Source organism: Anabrus simplex, chromosome 3 (assembly GCF_040414725.1).
Source record: "Anabrus simplex isolate iqAnaSimp1 chromosome 3, ASM4041472v1, whole genome shotgun sequence".
In the NCBI taxonomy this organism is placed as follows: domain Eukaryota; kingdom Metazoa; phylum Arthropoda; class Insecta; order Orthoptera; family Tettigoniidae; genus Anabrus; species Anabrus simplex.
The window spans coordinates 371777551-371801577 of NC_090267.1; the positions used below are offsets into that span (position 1 = coordinate 371777551).

Sequence of the window (24027 nt, forward strand, 5' to 3'; positions counted from 1 at the left end):
ATTTCATGGGCCGTGCATAATCCTAGATTGTCTTATGCCGGTTACGTTGTTATTAAGCAATCCAGCCACCGAGAGGATATTTAGGGTTCACCTGTCCCAGGTGAAACCTGTGTAATTTCCGCACTAACTTAGCTCTTTTTTTTTTTTTTTTTTTACATTTGGAAAGAAATCTGAAGGTTATATTTTGGTTTCAGTTTGAGGCCTTCTGCCCTTGGAATTATGTTCTTTGTTTCCTAATGTTCATTGTACAACCTGCCCCGACCAGCTAAACTGCTATCCTGTCCTTACCATGGCCATTACCACGCTCCCGTCTCCTGCTCAACAACACACAGTGGCTATTTAAAATGAAATAAATATTTCCACGCCGCTGGCCCCTCAGCTCCACTACAAGTACTGTACCCGAAAATCATTATGGTCCAACAAATTCTGCCGCCGAGATCTTAACGTTTCATTGCCCCCGCAGCCGCGCGGCGCCGTGCCGCTACTGGAGTAGAGCACGGGCCCGATCTACTTCATTGAGGTCAACCAGTGTACGGCGAGCCGGAGCCCTCCTCCCGGCCAAGGCTGATGTGCAGCGCACCACCTGCAACTTGCCCGCGGTCTGTAAACGTTCGCCGCGTGTGCAGCGTGCTTCTGCACCACTACCCCTCTCATGGTGCGGGCGAGCGGTATCTCAGGGTACTTGAGGGGTCCGAGCGGCCTCCTCTGGACACAAGCAGCGGCGGCTGGTCTGGCCGTCAAACTTAATCAACATTTGATGTACTTAATCAGCTACATGGACATTTCATATCAACAATTACTACTATTTTTTAATTCAACTACTACAAGCATAAAGACATTACATCAAAAGTTACTACAAAGAATTTTGAAACTGGATCCAACCAATTTAAGAAAATTTGTTTGTAAATCCTTCTGCAGTTAATTTCTATATCAACATCATAACTTGGACCTGGTTTTAAAACAAAATCTGGTGTTCTTCTGTGTTACCCCTTGGAGGGACTTTTGGGGGGGGGGGGGAGGTCTGTACCGGGCGGTACCACGCCGCTAATTCAAACATTGCGCCAGTTGAAACTCCTCTATTGGAGGAAGCCTGAACTTTAACAACCACATTAATTCTAAGATTTCTCAGATGTCCCTACTGTAAATTTTGAAGTGTTCTGAACTGTGTCTTTTTCGATTTATATTTGTTTGCTCTGTAGTAAGAAGTGTGAACATTCTCTTCTAGATGGCACTACTGAAGAACTACAATTGTGCACCCTAGTGCGAAGTGAAAGAACTGTTTTTTTGAGAAATTTTGTGTTCATAAGTTTGTTCTTTGTTAAATTTCTTTCAGTCATTTTTTTGGGTTGGCAATATTATCCTTTCCTTCCGCCTGTTTTGAATGTAACCAATCGGGAATTTCTGTAATTAATTTTCCACCAATAAGGTGTTTCTTCCCCGTCTGGTGTATGGGTTTTTGCTGTTATCCAATAAAATTTTGCGAGCGGGTTGTAATCATTCATAAAACGTCTCGAATTTTCCGCGAGGGTATATAAACTGCTGATTTTCTAGTCTCGGGGCCACTTCATCGACATCTTGCTTAGTGAGTGATTATGTAGCAGGGAGCGGGAAGTGCCTCTTTCTTCGGGCAGCAGTCCAGCTACAAGGTAATGGCCGTTTAATAACTTCATTTTTCGCTAGCTCAGCAGTTTAACTCTCGGGGCAAGTTCGAAACTTTTCTCATGTAACCCATCTTTAAAATGTAATTGACACTTGGTGAAATTCTGGCTCCTTAACTATAAATTGGGATAGAGAGTGCTTAACCCTCTCAAGCTCCCTTTCATATTGTTTTTGAGGTGACTACGTTTCCATAGCTTCATAATGTAATAAATTTTCCTAGCGTGTCACCTCCGTAGTATGGGATTAGCCCTTGCATAAACGGCCTAAGAGCCAAATAGGTTTTAAAAAGGTGTATTAGGAGTGCTAGCTATGCCTCCATTAAACTCAAAATTTTGGGCCACGTAATTGTCCTGTTTCTTTATTGAATGGGCCTCAGTAGGTTTGGGTATTTTTACTCCTGTTCTTGTGTGCCTGTAGGGCAGCTTGAAGGTGGAGTTTGGTGTGGCCTTTGAATTGGCTTGAATGTTGAGAGCGGGTTGCTCTTTCTTAAATTGTATTTTCTGTGTCCCTCGAGCAGGCTTAACCGGGTAATTGGGAGCAAATGCTCCTTGGCATGATTGGGGTTTTCTGCTCCTTTGTTGGACCTTGTGTATAAGTAAACTTGGGCTCATTGCTCAGGGATTGTGAATCTGGGGCTCGAAGCCCAAAGTCCATTACTAAATTGTAATTGTACATTCTTAACTGGTGGATTTACAACTGAGTTCCTGTTATACTTGTTATTTCTTGATCTCGAAAAGAAAATATAACCTTTGTTAAATTTTAAATTAATTTTAATTTTGTTGTTGAGACCTATTCCACCCAGCACCTTCTTTCACCTCTGCTGTTCCACAGATACCTCGGAACAACCTCTATTGCCTGTATTTGGCTTCTTGCTGTTCCAGTCATTGTCTATGAACCAGCAGGATTAAGTTAATATAGGCACAAAATATGTTTTTAAAAATATATATTTCTCTTGCCCTCAATAAGCACTTCTTCCTTCCACAAAAGACTACTGACGCTGTGGTTGAATCCTGATGTCTATGCATTTCTTGCACTGATCTCATTTCCTGTTTTTGTGTCTTGTGACGGCACACTTCCTAAGTATTTTAAGTTCTCTACCACCTCCAGTTCTCTGTTGCCAGTCAAGATTTTTTCCCTTCCCTGTCTATTTTTCCAAGTCATTATTACAGTCTTGCTCTTCTCTGCAGTAATCTTTATACCAGCCTTCACAATTTCCTTGTTCCAGGCACTTAACCTCTCCTGAATATCCTTTTCATTCTCTCCCCAAATCCTTAAATCATGCACAAACCAGGATAGCATTCAGATTGATCTTTCTTTCACTTTTTTCTGTACCCCATCCTTTACCATGATGAGCACATGTGGGAACAACATACTCCTTTATCTCATCCCGGTATTTACACTGAACTCTGCAGCTGTTCCAACAATGTTTTCACACAGCTCTTACTGTTAATATGAAATGAAAATAAAACCTTAGCTATTTTTCTAGGATATCAAAAAAATGTGTCAAATCTTTTCAACAGGGACATTCCTCCAGTAATTGTAAACTGTTCTGTAGTCAAGTATTAGGAATGTGTAAATAATTTAGGTATTCTAATGGATAACACTCTCTCCCGGACCCTCCATGCCAAGCATTTGGTCAAGAAAATGTCTGGTATATTGCATCAGTTTCGACGGAACTTGCTGTATCTTCCTTCCAAACTATGGTATTTCCTATTTTAGATTACGGCACTGTAATTTACAGCAATATCTCAGAGAAATATAATACCAAACTCCAGTGAGTTCAGAATGCCTGTATGCGATTCGTCTTCAATATTCGTAAAGACTGTCATGTAACATCTTACTACAAAGCCGCAGAGTGGTTGAAACTCAAGGATAGACGATCATACTTGGCTGCTTGCTTACTGCTGAGTGTCTTAAAACCTAATGCTCCCTCATATTTAGCCAAGTCCTTCGTTCAGATGAGTCAAGTGCATGATCGAGACAATAGGTTTATAGCTAACACCCTTCGGGTTCCACAGGATTGTACGGTAAAATGCAGTAAGTCGTTAATTGTCACTACCTCTCAATTATACAATGACCTTAAACTACAGTAGAAGTCCGTTATAGCGAGAATTCATAACAGCGAAAAAATTACTCGCTATTACAGAATGTCGTTTTATCTGATTTTTGTATAAAAGTCGGAAAACCCCCCATGCACATTAAAATCGGTATGAAACGGCAATCAGTCTGTTCAAAACTTGCGTTTCCGCAGATGATATCCACACTACCGCTTAATTGTTTGTTATTTTTCGTAATTCGATACTACGTGAAAGTGTATGTTTAATTTCAATCTGAAAAAATATAGTACCGTATTTCTCTGAATCCAGGATGAACCACACTTATTCCTTCAAAAAATTTAAATCAGGCTCAAAGGGAACTTTGTAAAATCATATGAATGCCTTGTTGTACAGTAGGCCTACACATTTTTAGACTATTTTTAGGCGCCAAACATTGACTTTCGTCATGCTGTATTTCTTTTTTTCTTTTTTTGGCTGCACAATTATTCTTTATTTCTGCAGGTTTAAGGACCATTAACTTAACATTGCCATCATACTACCGAAGAGAACCCGTTGAAAATTTTCTGGCAATACCTATTCCATGCGTCTCTACAATACAACGATCCATCAGGAAATTATTCTGGCTGTCTATAAAACTCTTACTTTTACGCAGTGTCAGATATAACCGGCTACTGCTACACACCCGTCTCGCTTGCCGGGTTCGGCCAAATTCAGCGGCTAGCGATGTATAGGCATAATCGCGGACGTTGAACGTCAACGAACGAGTTTATTGTGCCACGGCATGCCCATTCCGCCCTTGCGTTTTTCGTGCACATATCTCACAATTTCATCTCCAACTTCTTTAAAGCGTCCTTGTTGCGGACCACTGAATGCATTTTTTTTAAAGTGCGCATTTTTTTAGCTCTTTGTCTTTACGCTAATGCCAAATATTAGCTTTAGTTAGGCCTATGCCGTATTTTCTTGCGGCTGCACAATATTATTCTACATTTCTGAGTGTTTAATAACCATTAACTTAAAACTGGCATCATAATATTAACTAGAACCCGTTGATAATTTGCCGGCAATACCTTTTCCACGTAAGTTATCTTTACAATACGACTATCCACCACGAAAATATTCCTGCTGTCTATAAACCTTAATTTTACTAAGCGTCAAGTACAATAGACGCGTTATAACTCTGCCACTGAGTAGCCATGGCTTTTCTAAGAATTCGAAGTGTCACATGTTTTGATGCCATTCTGCAGATTTGAGAGAAATACGGAGAAATACGGTATCACTCCAGAGATTTCTGTGGCAAACACCTCAGCTTTCTTCTTCAAATAGCGTCACCTAACCTAACCGTATATGTATCATGAAAACTTATTTGAAACGTATGTAGAGAAATAAACTCCTTGCGAAAAAATTACATGTAAATAGCCTTAACCAAATACAGTAGAGACAATACACGACACTCAGCGAGATATCGAGGGACAGCTATTAGAGGTCTCTCTAGCGGGTAGACCTGAGAACTACTGATACTGTCATAAGAGCACGTGCATTTGTGTGTGAAGTTTTTGGTGTTATTTATGCGTTTTCAGTGAGTTGACATGATTAAATAGTAGCATGTGTCATTCCTTGATATCTCCTCTCAACATGAGGGGAAAGGTATGTGTTGTGTTTGGCTGCAGTAACTATGAAGTAGAGAAGAATGCGCAGTCTTTCTTTCGCGTCTCTCGTGACAAGAAAATGTAAGTAATATTGTGTTTACATATATATTCTTCCAGTGACAAAGAGATTTTTATAGTACTTCATAATCTTCTGACCTGCTCGACCCATATTTTAACTGGCTTAAAATATAATACGCATATTTTATTGTATAGTGCAGCAGTTAAACTTTAATACCGATGTGTTGTAGGTGTGATCTGTGGGTTTTGAAATGTCACATAAGTGATTTGGATGAGATGTACAAGAAAGAAGGGATGTTACTCTTATCTGTTCAGATCATTTCCAGGCCAGCGACTTCAAAAATCTTTGACTATACAGCCAAGGGTATGTTACATTTTTACTCTAATTGTACGTAAATATTCCTCAAATCATCACTATCGACAACATTTTCATACTTTTGTTTCTTTTATCCCTCTTCTCAGATTAAAGCCGAGATTTTATAGATTTTCTTTCTGTTAGTAGGCTGCATGTTAAGAGGAAAATTGTCCAGCTTTTAAATGTTAATTCATTGCATCATGTGTGTAAAGAATGTGCCGATATTTTTATTGACAAGTGTCTTAATGTGATGATATAATGTTTTTTAAATGAAAAAAAAGACAAATCTAACCGTAAAAGTTCAGGCAGGAATGCTAAAGCCAAAAAAGTAATGCATAAATGAAAGATCAAGCCATTTCACAGCACTCCATTTCACATCTTGTTTATATGTTTAATTTCAGTCTTTAAATAATAACCTTTTAAATAATTCTTCATTCATTTATCCGGAATTGCTTTAGCAACTTCGAAGTTAATATCTCAATAATACTTTGTTTCTAGACATAATTTATTTATCCATTTTCGTATATGCATTTCCATTGATATTTGAATTTAGCGCGATTTTTCAGGTCAAGTCACTAGGAGCGCCACCGTCGAATTGTCTCCCATTTTAGCAAGGCTAAATCCGTAAGTGTCGCGTATTGTCTCTACTGTATTACGAGAAGATTCGAAATATTCTCTGAAATCGGTGATGAACTCTGCCATATCTTGAGGCGTATCACATTCTTACTTAATTTCTGTATATAACATTAAAATTAAGATATCGTTTACTTCAGTCTTTATTTTTAACAAGTTAACAACTGCTATCGGCCACGTTATTTATGCATTTATTACGAAAACGTGTTATCCTCTTTCATTTCAAATTTTCTTCAGAGAACAGCAGTCGACGGGTATTACTAATCAACTCCAACATCGCCTTTGAATGTCAACGAGAGAGCTCGCAAATGCAGTGAGAAAACTATACCTACCGAAGATGATCAATCACATTTTGTTGCAAATATTTCAGTTTACTTATTCAAGCAGCGTCACTTATCCTAACTTAACCGTACCATATGTATGATGAAAACACACTTCAAGCGCCAGTAGAGATATGATAATTTTCTCGCTATAAATTTTCATAATAGCCTTTCCGTAATTTAACCAGACGCGACAAAATATAAACTAACCTCTGAAATCAATTAAGCACTCTACCATATCTCGAGGTGTATCCCATTCTTACTTAATTGCAGTATATAGCCTCAAAATTAAGCGGTCGTTTAGTCAGCCTTAATTTTTAACGAGTTAACAACCGTTATCGGACATGTTATTTACGCATTTATTACGAAAATATGTTCTTTTTCATTTCGAATTTTCTTTACGGAACAGTTGTCGACGGGTATTACTAATCGACTCTGACATTGCCTTCGAATTGATTTATAAATTTCATTTTTCCGTATTGATAGTTACCAATTGTCATAAAAGGAAAAGAAAGTTCCACCTGATCAATACTTTTTAAAAATCGCCTTCGAATGTTGACGAGAGAAATCGCTAGTGCATATAGCGAGGAAACGATGCCGAAGGTAATCGATCGAATGCAATATCATCGCTGGGGTGCATAAATATCGGTAACGGTAAAAATCGTGCGCGCTCAATCGCTCGTAATAACGGATAAGTCATTGGTAGGGTTCTCGCCGTAACCGAAGGACGATACACAGTTTAATGTAGGAATTTTGAAGGGACATAAAAAAGTCGTCGCTATAACGGAATTCTCGTTATATGCAGTACTCGCTATAGCGGACTTCTACTGTATATGAAAAAAGCAAAGTAATGTCAGAACTCAGAAAAATATCTTAAATAGAGCTACCTTTCCACTTATTAACCCATGTAAGTGAATTTTCACCAAATTAATTAAATAGTACGAAATATTATAATCTCCTAGATACATTTTAGATGCTCATTTTTTTCTTAGTTCTTCCTGGGCAATAAAATTCTTAGGTTTCTCTTATGTCTTCTCTTCCTTGTTAGTATAGTCTATGTTTATGTAATGGTAAAAGTAATGTTGTAATCTCCTAGTTGTATAGTTTTTAATCTTATATTTTATCTTCAGTAGGAAAAATGTATCTTACATTTTTTTATGATTTCTTTTTATTAGATTTTGTGTATTAATTGATACATTTAAGTTGAAGTGGCAGTTAGTTACAGCCAAAGGGACCTCTGGTCCTACTTGTAATTAACTTTAAATAAATATATTTCTATTTCTGTTCAGGTACTTCCTTCAGTATAACTGTGCTTGCTTGTTGTTTTAAGGGGCCTAACATCGAAGGTCATCGGCCCCGGTATAACTGTATTAATGCATTTCCTTACCAGGGTTCCCCATACTACCTCTCTAGGCACGCTGTTGTATGCTTTTTTTTTTTTTACTATGTCTATAAAATACATTATCAATCAATCAATCACTACCGATCTGCATTTAGGGCTGTCGCCCAGGTGGCAGATTCCCTATCTGTTGTTTTCCTATCCTTTTCTTAAATGATTGCGAAAAAGTTGGAAATTTATTGAGCATTTCACTTGGTAAGTTACTCTAATCCCTAACTTCCCTTTTTATAAATGAATATTTGCCCCAATTTGTCCTGTTGAATTCCAACTTTATCTCATATTGTGATTTTTCCTACTTTTAAAGACACCACTCAAACTTATTTGTCTACTGATGTCATCCCACGCCATCTCTCCACTGACAGCTCGGAACATACCACTTACAAGTAACAACTCTCATTATTGTTCCTTATTGAAGATGACGTTAGGCATAGAACCCAAGGATAATTTAATAAAAACCACCTATTCAATACTTTCCACGTTTAATGTGGTTTGAATCTACATGAATTTATGTAGACTTATCAGGTCAGGTACATGATTCACCCATTATTTTGGGCATCTTCAACCTGTAGACAACCTTTAGGTCAAGGTTTGGGAATATATAGAATAATATACAAACATTAATAATCTCTTAAGACTAACATGCCAGAAAATGTGAACTGAACATAACTGTGGGTAACATAAGTTAATGGTGTTTTAACACATTAAAACTTGTCGGTCCTATTCTATCTGACTTGAAAATCTGTCCAAAACTAAAATGGATCTTCTTCCTCTATCATAAGTCTTGCGTAAAGAGGATATTACATACTGGGGTTCATTTGACCCCTATATCATTTCATGTTCTTGACGTACCGTAACTAATGTCAGAATGTGTTGTCAACAAGAAGTGGAGATTTTAAAACTGATTGTTAATTGTAGGCTGGTCAAGATTGAAAATATAAATTTAAATTAACAGTGTTTTTACACAGTTAAAACTCGGCAGTTCTATTCAATTTAACTTAAAAATATGTTCAAAACTAAAATGGATCTTCTTCACTACCATAAGTCTTGAGAAAGGAGGATATTGATACTGGGGGTTATTTGACCCACATATTTCATTTTCATGTTCTTGACGTAACTAATATTGAAACATGCATACATACATACATACATACATACATTATCATTATAGACTGTTATGCCTTTCAGCATTCAGTCTGCAAGCCTCTGACAATTTACTAAATGTCACCACAATCCTCGATTTGCAACTAGTGTTGTGGCCTCATTTAGTTCTATACCTCTTATCTTTAAATCGTTAGAAACCGAGTCTAACCATCGTCGTCTTGGTCTCCCTCTTCTTCTCTTACCCTCCATAGCAGAGTCCATTATTCTCCTAGGTAACCTATCCTCCTTCATTCGCCTCACATGACCCCACCACCAAAGCCGGTTTATGCGTACAGCTTCATCCATCGAGTTCATTCCCAAATTAGCCTTTATTCTTCATTCCGAGTACCTTCCTGCCATTGTTCCCACCTGTTTGTACCAGCAATCATTCTCGCTACTTTCATGCCTATTACTTCTAACTTATGAATAAGATATCCTGAGTCCACCCAGCTTTCACTCCCCTAAAGCAAAGTTGGTCTGAAAACAGACCAATGTAAAGATAGTTTCGTCTGGGAGCTGACTTCCTTCTTACAGAATACTGCTGATCGCAACTGCGAGCTCACTGCATTAGCTTTACTACACCTTGATTCAATCTCTCTTACAATATTACCATCCTGGGAGAACACACAACCTAAATACTTGAAATTATCGACCTGTTCTAGCTTTGTATCACCAATCTGACATTCAATTCTGTTGAATTTCTTACCTACTGACATCAATTTAATCTTAGAGGTAATTTTCATACCATACTCATTGCACCTATTTTCAGGTTCCAAGATATTAGACTGCAGGCTTTCGGCACAGTCTGCCATTAAGACCAAGTCGTCAGCATAGGCCATACTGCTTACTACATTTCCACCTAACTGAAACCCTCCCTGCCATTTTATACCTTTCAGCAGATGATCCATGTAAACTACGAACAGCTAAGGTGAAAGATTACAGCCTTGTCTAACCCCTGTAAGTACTCTGAACCAAGAACTCATTCTACCATCGATTCTCACTGAAGCCCAATTGTCAACATAAATGCCTTTGATTGATTTTAATAATCTACCTTTAATTCCATAGTCCCCCAGTATAGTGAACATCTTTTTCCTTGGTACCCTGTCATATGCTTTCTCTAGATCTACGAAACATAAATACAACTGCCTATTCCTCTCGTAGCATCTTTCAATTACCTGGCACATACTGAAAATCTGATCCTGACAGCCTCTCTGTGGTCTGAAACCACACTGGTTTTCATCTAACTTCCTCTCAACGACTGATCGCACCCTCCCTTCCAAGATGCCAGCGAATACTTTGCCTGGTATACTAATCAATGAGATACCTCGATAGTTGTTGTAATCCTTCCTGTAAGTGTGGCCAGTATCCACTAATTGGGAGATCGTGGGTTCAAGCCCCACTGTCGGAAGCCCTGAAGATGGTTTTCCGTTGTTTCCCATTTTCGCACCAGGTAAATGCCGGGGCTGTACCTTAATTAAGGCCACGGCCGCTTCTTTCCACTTCCTAGGCCTTTCCCATCCCATTGTTGCCATAAGACATATCTGTGTCGGTGCGACATTAAGCAAATAGCAAAAAAAAAAAAAATCCTTCCTGTTCCCTTGCTTATAGATAGGTGCAATTACTGCTTTTGTCCAATCTGAAGATACCTTACCAACACTCCATGCTAATTTTAATACTCTATGAAGCCATTTCATCCCTGCCTTCCCACTATACTCCACCATTTCAGGTCTAATTTCTCTATTCCTGCTGCCTTATGACAATGGAGTTTATTTACCATCCTTTCCACTTCCTCAAGCATAATTTCACCAACATCATTTTCCTCCTCCCCATGAGCTTGGCTGTTCGCAACACCACTAGGATGATTTCCTTTTACGTTGAGAAAATGTTCAAAATATTCCCTCCACCTCTCCAGTGATTCCCTGGGATCTATTATGAGTTCACCTGAATTACTCAAAACACTGTTCATTTCCTTTTTCCCTCCCTTCCCAAGATTCTTTATTACTGCCCAGAAAGGTTTCCCTGCTGCTTGACCTAGCCTTTCCAGGTTATTACAAAAATCTTCCCATGACTTCTTTTTGGATTCAACAACTATTTGTTTCGCTCTGTTTCTTTCATCTACATACAAATCCCTGTCTGCCTTGTCCCTTGTTTGGAGCCATTTCTGATAAACATTCTTTTTACGTTTACGGGCTGCTCTCACTTCATCATTCCACCAAGATGTTCACCTTTTCCCATCTTTACACACAGTTGATCCTAGGCATTCCCTTGCTGTTTCTACTACAGCATCCCTGTATGCCACCCGTTCACTTTCTATATCCTGAACCTGCTTACTGTCTACTGTTTGAAACTTCTCACTAATCATATCAATGTACTTCTATCTAATTTCCTCGTCCTGGAGATTTTCTACCCTTATTCGTTTGCAGACAGATTTCACTTTCTCTACCCTAGGCCTAGAGATACTTAGTTCACTACAGATCAGATAGTGGTGTGTATCATCAAAAAATCCGCGAAAAACTTGTACATTCCTAACAGATTTCCTGAATTCAAAGTCTGTTAAGATATAGTCTATTAAGGATCTGGTACCCCTAGCCTCCCTTGTGTAGCGGCGGATAGCCTTATGCTTGAAGAATGTATTCGTAACATCTAAACCCATACTAGCACAGAAGTCCAGCAAATGCTTCCCATTCCCTTTAGCTTCTGTATCTTCCCCACATTTACCAATCACCCTTTCGTATCCTTCAGTTCTATTCCCAACTCTTGCATTGAAATCGCCCATTAGCACTATTCTATCCTTGTTGTTGACCCTGCCCACGATGTCACACAATGCTTCATAAAACTCGTCAACTTCATCCTCATCTGCACCCTCACATGGTGAATACACGGACACAATTCTTGTCCTAATTCCTCCAACTGACAAATCTACCCGCATCATTCGCTCATTTACATGCCTAACAGAAACTATGTTGCGTGCAATGGTATTTCTGATAAAGAGCCCTACCCCAGACTCTGCCCTTCCCTTTGCTAACACCCATCAAGTACACTTTATAATCTCCTATCTCTTCCTCGTTATCTCCCCTTACCCGAATATCACTTACTCCTAGCACATCCAGATTCATCCTCTTTGCTGACTCAGCCAGTTCTACCTTCTTTCTTCCATAAGCCCCATTAATATTGATAGCTCCCCATCAAATTCCATTTCGTTCGCCAAGTTGTTTCCAAGGAGTCGCCTGTCAAATGGGAGTGGGACTCTATTAGCCCCATAGGTCCGAGGCTTGCTTAAAATGTTGTGAGCTCGGTAAATTCATGAAGCAGGATGCTACCCCACTTGCACATAGTCCAAGGGAGGATCTCTCCTCTAACGGGTTATGGACCACCGGTGAATTGTATAGTCCTAGCCGCCTGAGCACAAGGAGGGCCATGACTCAGAATATGTCAGAGATGCCCACTCCCATTCCATAGCAACTGGTATCCCGACTCTCAGGACCACTTAGTAGGCCACTCAGCCGTTACCCATGGTTCACGAACTAGGACATGACTACAGTAACCCACAAACATGAACCATCTAATATTGAAATGTGTTGTCAAACACTAGTGGAGATTTAAAACCGATTGTTATAAATAGACTGGTCAAGAACGTTATTGTGAATGAAACTGTAAGCATCTTGACTTCGGGTCTCATGTAACGTCAAGGAATTGTAAAGAGTACAATATTAAGCTGTTTCTTGGTTTTAGGCTGCTGCTTAATTGAGAAGGAACATCCTAGACACTTGATGCAGTCTAGTATGAATATTATTTCCGTTGATATGTTGCTTGGTCTTTGGGAGGGATCTTAAGATTATCTGTAATGAAGTAAAAATGAAATTTTTATTAATAATTTAGTTTAATGTAGTTTAATACATTTTGTCACAACGCGTGCTCTAAATTATTAATTAAAATTTCTTTTTTACTCCATTACAGATAATCTTAAGATCCCTCCCAAAGAGCAAACAACACATCAACGGGAATGATGTTAATACAAGACTGTATCAAGTGTCTAGGATGTTCCTTCTCAATTAAGCAGCAGCCTAAAAACAAGAAACAGCTTAATACTGTACTCTTTACAATTCCTTGACGTTACATGAGACCCGAAGTCAAGACGCTTACAGTTTCATTCACAATAACGTTCTTGACCAGTCTATTTATAACAATCGGTTTTAAATCTCCACTAGTGTTTGACAACACATTTCAATATTACTTACGTCAAGAACATGAAAATGAAATATGTGGGTCAAATAAGCCCCAGTATCAATATCCTCCTTTCTCAAGACTTATGACAGTGAAGAAGATCCATTTTAATTTTGAACTTATTTTTAAGTTAAATCGAATAGAACTCCCAAGTTTTAACTGTGTAAAAACACCGTTAATTTAAATTTATATTTTCAATCTTGACCAGCATACAATTAACAATCATTATAAAAATCTCCAACACATTCTGACATTAGTTACAGTACGTCAAGAACATGAAATGATATAGGGGTCAAATGAACCCCAATATGTAATATCCTCTTTACCCAAGACTTATGATAGAGGAAGAAGATCCATTTTAGTTTTGGACAGATTTTCAAGTTAGATAGAATAGGACCGACAAGTTTTAATGTATACTTTTAGGTTAAGTCAATATTCCACCTTTACAATACCATAAGTTTATTGCCTATTTATTTAAACAACATTATTAACTATAACGGGACATGTTTCGTCTAACTTGTAGACTTCATCAGCCGTAAGATATTTAAGAAAAAGCACAAAAAAGACAAGGACAGAACAACACATTAAAATAAATCGGGTTGCCGAACACGTCAACCGAAATAGCGAGTATATTCCAGATTGTTCCAAGTACGAACATTCAAAAGCTGTTGTTGAACAAAATTAAAATCATACACATGAGACGATACAGTAAAGCTTGTTGTTAAAGTTCTTCTTGATGGTGCCGTTGACATGCAGAATTCAGGTGTGTCGGCAAAAGCTGATAATGAAGTGCATAATGTTATTTGTAGCAGAAAAAAGACGATCAACGAGCATGTATAGGGATTCCAGTGAGAAGATGTAAAAAACGTCATATTGGTGCAAGGTTGACATTTCTTATTAAAACTAAGTGGAATATCAGATCGTATGACATACGTAAAAATACAGTGGACGGCCCTAGAATGAGAATAAAGATTATTATAAAAATTGAAAAAATTGAAATTAAGCAAGCTTTTATGATATAAAAACGACAATACAGAATTTACGATTAAATTTATTTTATGTACGTTTTAATGTGTTAAAACACCATTAACTTATGTTACCCACAGTTATGTTCAGTTCACATTTTAAAAATTATTATCCTGGCATGTTAGTCTTAAGAGATTATTAATGTTCGTATATTATTCTATATATTGGTTAAAAAGGTCCCAAACCTTGACCTAAAGGTTGTCTACAGGCTAAAGATGCCCAAAATAATGGGTGAAACATATACCTGACCTGATAAATCTACATAAATTCATGTAGATTCAAACCACATTAAACGTGGAAAGTGTTGAATAGGTGGTTTTTATTAAATTATCCTTGAGATTCTATGCCTAACATACCACTTAGTTGAGCAGCTCGCCTTCTATCTATATTCCAACTTCCTTTCTCTGTCTCATAATGATAATTGGGTCAGAGGTTGACCTGCCATGCATTTGGGAGGTAGTGTGTTCGAACCCCACTGTCGGCAGCCCTGGAGATGGTTTCCTGTAGTCTCCCATTTTCATACCCAGGCAAATGCTGCGGCTGTACCTTAATTATGGCCACGCCTGATTCCTTCTCATTCCTAGCCCTTTCCTATCCCATCATTGCCATAAGACCTATTTGTGTCGGCGCAACATAAAGCAAGTCGTAAAGAAAAAATGTATCTGCCATGTCTGAAGCTCAACTGTTTTTCCTTTCCTTCTACTTTTTCTCTGATCCTCTTGTCTATAATCCTTTCAAGAATTTATATTGTGTGAGGGAGAAGTGTAAATCTTGTAGTTCCACTTGTCTCCCTTCTTCAAATGTGGAATTATAATCTCTGGGTGACACTCTTCCAGCAGACACTTTATCTTCCATAGCAGTCAAAAACATTGACTGTCTACTAACCGGAAATGATTTCTTCAGTATCAACACCATTACATAATGGATGTCAACACTGAAGAAAGTTCTCATCTGTGCTTCGAGTTCAAACCATTTTGTCTTAGATTTGTCCTTAGTGGTGCTATCCAACTTCTTTATGAAGTGCCAGGGATTAATGAAGGATTTCCATATCTGTACAAAATATTGCAAAAAGGTTTGTGATCACTGCTGCTTCAGTAGAGTTGTTCTTGAGACTCTGTGCCACTTTTTTCAAGGTCATGATTTAGAATGGAGCGACTACATCTGCAGTTTTCTACGGCCTTCTTGATGACTGCACAAGATGTTTTCCCTACCAGGACCTTCATACTGTTCATTCAAACATCAGCACACCTGTCATTCCATTGGTATTTCATTTTATTTTGTAAATATGTATTTCAGAACCAATTTCTTTGGCTGGGTGTGGTATGCACATAAGTATATTAACATTGGAAACACACAAGGAAAACTGCTACATGTATCAGGGTAGATATTAGCAGATGATTTAGTTTCTCTTTTTACAAAATATCGTTGATCGCAACTGCAAGCTCACTGCATTATGTTTGCAGCACCTTGATACAATTTCACTTACAACACTTACAGCACGAATCCTTTAACTGATCCACCTGTTCCACCTCTTAAAATTTTCTGCTCTAGAGAAGCGATCAGATGATGGAAAAGTTGGAAGTTTCAGACAATCAAGGTTTTTATATCCCAGCCTGTAGAGTATTTGGGTGCCAACTTAGGTGAATTCATCATCATGAAGTTTATTCAATAATGTGGACTGTTTAATATACTTTCACTGAACTACCTTAAGCTGATTTTTTCACTATACTGGAGCAATGAATGAGTTGTACTGCCAGCATATCTACAAAACAAGGATTACTGCATGATATAGAGGTAGTGTTCTAGATTTACGATTTACCGAGTCTTAGAGCCATTTTTTTACAATACTGTGTTTTACAAATTGATTTAGCATCTCTTACTAATTGTTTCTTGCAAGAAATGCCATTCTTGCCTATAATTAATATTTTTGTCTGAATTTTTTTAACAATTTGCTGTACATTTTTCTTACGTCGTACTGACACAGATAAGTCTTATGGCGGCGATGGGATACGAAAGGCCTAGGAGTGGAAAGGAAGCGGCCATGGCCTCAATTGAGGTACAGCCTAGTGTGAAAATGGGAAACCACAGAAAAGCATCTGCAGGGCAGCCGATAGTGTGTTCAAACTCACTATCTCCTGGATGCACGCTCCTAACCACATGGCCAGCTCGTCCGGTGTTTCTGAACTCTTCAAGTAGCCATATGCTGACCATTTTTCTATTGCCAAAGCTTCGAAGTGTGAGGATTTAGTAGAACTGTAGATATACCATTCACTGTCATAATCATGTACTGTACTTTGCAATCTGTCAGTTCTGTAAGAACTACCGGTATTAAATTTTTGTTATTACTTTTCGAAGAGTGATTAAATTATATCTTGTACTCTAGACTTCTCTCCCTATTTTAATTCTAAAAGCAGTGGTATATTGTGTACTCATAGTCTGTACCCTAACCAAATGCCAGTGGAATATTTGAGTTCAAATTGCTTTACTTGTACCCTGCTGCAGTTTGGTTTTATGAATGAAAATCCAATGCAGTTGGCCATACTTTTATGATACTCTCTGTACTGTAAGCAGAACAATGAATATTACTAGGTAGTACTGTACTGGCATATAAATGACATGTTATTGGCCTCACCTTCTGTGTAGTCTCATAGTGATTCAAACATTTGTTCTTTAAAATTAGCCATTTCATGTCCAGCAACCCTTTATTATATAAGAAAATATTTATTAAAATTAGGACTGTGTGTAAGGCCTATTATTTTTCATGCCCATGTTATTGATGTCTGATTTTTATAATATATTATTGGAAGGCAGATACTATTACTGAATTGTTTTCTCAGTTATTGATACTAATTTACTTAATTATCCTAGGGATTGTGTATGAATAGTTTTATCATGGTGGTGAACCGTAATACTGCTAAGAAATAGTATTTTTAGAACAATTGAGTCTGCTGGGCTGAATATTTTTTCAATTCCTTTCTAAAATAACTGATAGTATCTTTAGCCCACAGAACTGGTATAACTATTAATTCACTGTTATGTTAGGATTTGTATGTAGCAAAGCACTAAAAAGATCAACTTTTACAGTTTGTCCACATCAGAATACCTGTTTTCTCCCATTTGTCCTCTCTATGTGGTATGCTTCAAAAAACTATTTTAAATGTAATAGTACCTTGCACTTCTTAATCTCTGATCTTTTCCCCTTGACTGTACAAACTTTACATTTTCAGGTTGGCATAGCTTTTGAATTTCCCAGTATTTTTTCAAAGAAATGTGCCGATAATTTGGCTTGAAAATGCAATGGACCCCTCAGCTGATGTTGATGGTCTTCAAATGGAAGACTGTACTGGGAGCTGAGTGGATTGCCTCCAAATTTGTTCTGAACTGTGTGAAGCGAAGATTTGTTTGTGCCCAGAAATCATTACCCAAAAATTGACTGAAAAAGTCTAATTTTATAGGAAATTCAGACATCTGTCGGGAAATCAGCTAATTGATTTCTGACTTACCAATGAAGTTTAGTTTTACCACATTGTTTGGATCATCAGTCCAAGTCCAGTCACATGGTTCATCTTTGTTCATACAGTAGATACATCATCTTCCTTGCTGTTTTTACTCATACTTTCATCAAACATCACTGGGTTCTTCATCCATAATCACTGTCACTCAAAATTCTATTCACCCAAGTTGAAAACACCTCTTTCTTTGCCTTTAGCTAGAATAATATATTTTTTTCCAGATAAAGCATAGTTCTCATTCGTAGATTACAGTATGTACCTTCCGATCCTGCCCATTACTTGTTTATTTAGATTAGATTTCGAGGACCTATTTGGATGATCCACCCCTGAAGGAGCTAGCCAGGTGCATTAAGGGCAGGCGGTAGGGTGCAATATATATATATAAAGTATCTCTACTTGCTTTTGCACAGTATCCTTATTGTCTGTATGCCTCCTTTCTCAGACATTGCATCTCCATGTCTTGCAGTTGATTGCTTTCAGTGTTTACAAGGTTTACTGCTCTCAAATCAAATCCAATCAATCAATACTGATCTGCATTTAGGGCAGTCGCCCAGGTGGCAGATTCCCTATCTGTTGTTTTCCTAGCCTTTTCCTAAATGATTTCAAAGAAATTGGAAATTTATTAAACATCTCCTTGGTAAGTTATTCCAATCCCTAACTCCCCTTCCTATAAATGAATATTTGCCCCAGTTTGTCCTCTTGAATTCCAACTTTATCTTCATATTGTGATCTTTCCTACTTTTATAAACGCCACTCAAACTTTTTCGTCTACTAATGTCATTCCACGCCATCTCTCCACTGACAGCTCGGAACATACCACTTATTACAAGTGATGAAAATCATTTTTCGTCCGTATTGAAAGTTTCATAAACTGTATATAGGATAATATTTTTTGTTTATTTCCACCTATTCAATACATTACAAGTTGTTGGCATTTACTTTAAAACATTATTCAGATGAGACATGTTTCGCCTCCTACTGTGAGGCATCCTCAGTCATTATCAAAAACCTTATTATTTTACCAGGCATCTGGTTAAAGATATTCAAAAATGTGTTTGATGATTATAAGAGAGGTAAGATTTACGTTTGTTATAAACATGTTCATGAAGTAACTAAAAATCTAATATATTGATAAAAACATATGTAGTTCTTTGTTGAATAGGACTTGTTTGATTGTACTATAGTAAAAGAAGGTGGCTTGAAGCCGTAGTCATTAATAGATGTCTAATACATAGTGGAAGGCATAAAATATCAGTTCTATGATAATATACATTACATTCAATTGATACTAAAAACTAGTGGATTCATAGGTAGTACATATAAAATGTTCAATGAAATAACTAAAGATCTAATAAAATGATAAACACATATGTAGTTCTTTGTTGATTAGGACGTCGTATGATTGTACGGCTTAAAGCCGTGGTCATTAATAGATGTCTAATAAATAGTGGAAGGCATATGAAATCAGTTCAATGAGAATATATAATACAATCAACTGATACATATATATATATATTATATATGTATTATATGACTACGGCTTTAAGCCGTACAATCATACGACGTCCTAATCAACAAAGAACTACATATGTGTTTATCATTTTATTAGATCTTTAGTTATTTCATTGAACATTTTATATGTACTACCTATGAGTCCACTAGTTTTTAGTATCAATTGAATGTAATGTATATTCTCATAGAACTGATATTTTATGCCTTCCACTATGTATTAGACATCTATTAATGACTACGGCTTCAAGCCACCTTCTTTTACTATAGTACAATCAAACAAGTCCTATTCAACAAAGAACTACATATGTTTTTATCAATATATTAGATTTTTAGTTACTTCATGAACATGTTTATAACAAACGTAAATCTTACCTCTCTTATAATCATCAAACACATTTTTGAATATCTTTAACCAGATGCCTGGTAAAATAATAAGGTTTTTGATAATGACTGAGGATGCCTCACAGTAGGAGGCGAAACATGTCTCATCTGAATAATGTTTTAAAGTAAATGCCAACATCTTGTAATGTATTGAATAGGTGGAAATAAACAAAAAATATTATCCTATATACAGTTTGCATACCACTTAGTCGAGCAGCTCTTCTTCTTTCTCTCAGTTCTTCCCAACCCAAACTTTGCAACATTTTTGTAATGCTACTCTTTTGTCGGAAATTGCCCAGAACAAATCGAGCTGCTTTTCTTTGGATTTTTTCCAATTCTTGAATCGCGTAATCCTGGTGAGGGTCCCATACACTGGAACCATACTCTAGTTGGGGTCTTACCAGAGACTTATATGCCCTCTCCTTTACATCCTTACTACAACCCCTAAACACCCTCATAACCATGTGCAGAGATCTGTACACTTTATTTACAATCCCATTTATGTGATTACCCCAATGAAGATCTTTCCTTATATTAACACCTAGATACTTACAATGATCCCCAACAGGAACTTTCACCCCATCAACGCAGTAATTAAAACTGGGAGGACTTTTTCTATTTGTGAAACTCACAACCTGACTTTTAACTCCATTCATCAACATACCACTGCCTGCTGTCCATCTCACAACATTATCGAGGTCACGTTGGAGTTGCTCAGAATCTTGTAAATTATTTATTACTCTATACAGAATAACATCATCCGCCAAAAGCCTTACCTCCAATTCCACTCCTTTACTCATATCATTTATATGTATAAGAAAACATAAAGGTCCGGTAATACTGCCTTGAGGAATTCCCCTCTTAATTATTACAGGGTCAGATAAAGCTTCACCTACTCTAATTCTCTGAGATCTATTTTCTAGAAATATAGCAATGTAAACAACACATTGCAACCACTTCATAAGTCATTCTCAGAAACTAAAATTTGAACACAAAGGGATTTTGAGGAAGGAACATACACAGACTTCGATATACATATTGGAATTAACATAGCAGTTCCATCTGTTGATAGGAATAAAAAATACAGTGTTCAAATGCGGGATGGCTGTTGCTTGCCTTATGATATAAAAGCAATGGGAAGGCTCCAGTTGGTTAAATTATGGTGTGATGTATATAAATATGTATACGTGTAATGGTGAGGGAACAACTGAATGTACAAATACGTATAAAAAGATAAGACACATGGAAACAGAAATAAAAGACAAGAAACAAGAACAAGATTAAACTCAATGTTGTTGTTGTTGTTGTTGTTGTTGTTGTTGTTGTTGTTACCATCATCATCATCATCATCATCATCTTCCTACAACACTTGCTGGCTGTTACAAGGACAAAGAGTACCTATCTTAACCAGTAGATATTATTTCACAAAAGGTTTATAATACTTAAATGAAAACAGGATAGCTTCAAGGTATATGCAAAGCTGTAGCTTCTGCCACACTTCAATCTTAAGGATAAGCTTGCTCTTGAATTCTCTGAGGTAAACAATATTTTATTTGTTTTACCATTACTGTTTAAAATTACACTTCACTCCAGCTGATTAGCAAGAAAAATTATCAAATAAAAGATTGTTCATTTTTAATACATTACCGACCCATAGCAAGTTCGCCTGCAAGGTAGAAGTAAGTGCACACTTGGAAAATCGTAAAGCCAATATAACAAGCAAATAAATTCTCCTTTACACATATGCAGTGCCGTGCATTTAAGGGTTAATATCATGTGTTCTAAAAGTCTGCTGTCTTGTGTAGCCGTTCACTCATATCACAGCGGCAGATGAATATGGCTGGTAGTTTTGAAAAGTTTGGCACCACAGCCCAACCTCTGCAAGCATCGTATGTTTTCAGTGGCCCCTGTATGGCTGTTAGGAAATTAAATGTTGCTGCTGGAGCTGTCACTGCCAACGCTAAATCACCTAGAGAGCTGTAAACCTTGTAAACACCAAAAGCCAGGCATGGAGATGCAATGTCTGAGAAAGGAGGCATATAGACAATAATGATACTGTGCAAAAAGTGTGTAAAAATACTTTATATATATATATTGCACCCTACCGCTTGCCATTAACACACCTGGCTAGCTCTCTCAGGGATGGATCATGCAAATAGGCCCTCGAAATCTACTCTAACTAAATAAACAAGTAATGGACAGAATCGGAAGGTACATAATCTACGAATGAAAACTATTGTTTATCTGGTAAAATTATATTTATTCTAGGTAAAGGCGAAGTAAGAGAAATTGAAACATGACACAGAAATTAAAGACAAAAAATTTAACAAAGAAGAAAAACATCTCATAGGGATCTCACACTCCTTTAATTTGATTGTTACAATTATTTGGAAACTTATGTACGTTATTTCACAGGGTGGAGTGATCGAATAAATGTTATCATTTCTTTGGTCCCTAGATCATTTGCTTCTGACATTTTATGTAGGGAAGAGAAAGGTCAACACTGATTTACCCTTGCCCAAATTATACAGGTTCCAAAAATCACACATAACATAAAACACATGGAAATGAGACCAGAAATATATCCCAAAATCTCTGATTCTACACCATAAATGGTCACAGCCTACAAATGGGATGAACCCACAACCATCTGTGTAAAGCAACTTACACAATAACAAAGAAAACTCAAAACAAGAAAATCACACATGAAATAACATAACCTGGAATAACAATATGTGGCATATGACACATTACACAAGAGTCTGGAATATAAAGAAGAGAAAATTACAGGAAGTTAGTGGATTCAACCTCCTGTCCGAACTTCCTGTGTTTATTAATGACTGCTGTGGTCATGTGGTGAGGATAACCTGCTCATTAATTTGTTTAAATTTGTTTATATCAACTTTGCTAAGTTCTTCTACAAACAAATTACTAGAAAAAAAGACTTCACATGCTGATGGCGGATGGCTGGACAAGTTGAAAAAATTATTTTACTTGTGTTTTCTGTCAATATCAGGTGAAAAATTATCTGCAAATCCTGCTACAGTGGACCCATTTATGGAAGAGTTATTGCCTAAAAATCCCAGTAATCCAGCACCCCTCTGGTCCCAAAAAGGCCGGGGTACTGAAATTCTACTATATTTGAAGTTTGTCTTTTTGTATTTTCAGATTTGTCCTTATCTTTTGTTTCTGTTGCTGTCTTTGCCTACACCATCCTGTTATTGTGTTGATCCCTTTTTGTATGTTCCTTTCTGCCTTCCTAGTTCCTCTCTTCACTCCATAATTTGTAAATTAGTAGCACATTTTTCATGGTGGTAGTGCTTTTTCTTCCCCTGTTTAATGAGAGGAGGTACTGTATGAGACTGTTTCCTTTGTAAGTCAAAGATTTAATTAGCTATGATGTAAAACTAGTGATAATAATGTACCTGAGTGTGAGGACTGTGCTGTACTTGATACAAGGAAACTATGATAGTAGACTGAAAATGTATCTGATTGCCTGCTTCCAGTGTAGCTACATGTTTTATGTTATTATTTTTAATTTTTATGAGTATTACTAGAGATGGACTGACATATTTGTTTTTGTTGATTTCACTCTACTGGTTATCTGTATCAGTACTTATCTTCTTCATTTCCTTGCTGAAATATTACAACTTTTTGTTTACTTGCTATCGCAATATTTAATAATAGTATCTTTGAATGATTCAAAGAGATAAGTACATATAATATAAAGATTTTTACCTTTAATAAAATCTGTTATGTTGTGGGTGGACTCTCTGCTCTAGAAAACTATTCATCAAAATGTCTGTGTAGTTCCTATATTAATTTTTTTGGGAAAGAACAACATTATTTTTTAAATTAAGGACTTTTTCTTAGTAGAAATGAATTCCATAGAATCAGTTGAATTTACTGTATCTCTGAGGAGGAAAACAGACTTTTTTAAAAAAGTTCAGAGATTGTCCAATTGAAGTGAGTTACACAGCATAAATCCAAAATAATGAATACCATATCCACTGCGTCGCTGCAATCATGCCTAGAACCATCTGAATAGGTTTGTGAGAGACTTCATCTCTGTTGGTCTAGGTAGATCATCTCCAATCTTTGTTCACTCTGTCCCTCTACTTATCACATTCTACTTTACCTATTAC

General features: G+C 37.0%; 1 protein-coding gene across 2 annotated transcripts in view; it reads left to right on the forward strand.

Annotated features, from left to right (window-relative positions):
• The window catches only part of Cyp40 (Cyclophilin 40), a 164921-nt gene that overhangs the window by 122741 nt on the left and 18153 nt on the right, over positions 1–24027 (forward strand). The gene's annotated exons all lie outside the window — the stretch shown is intronic.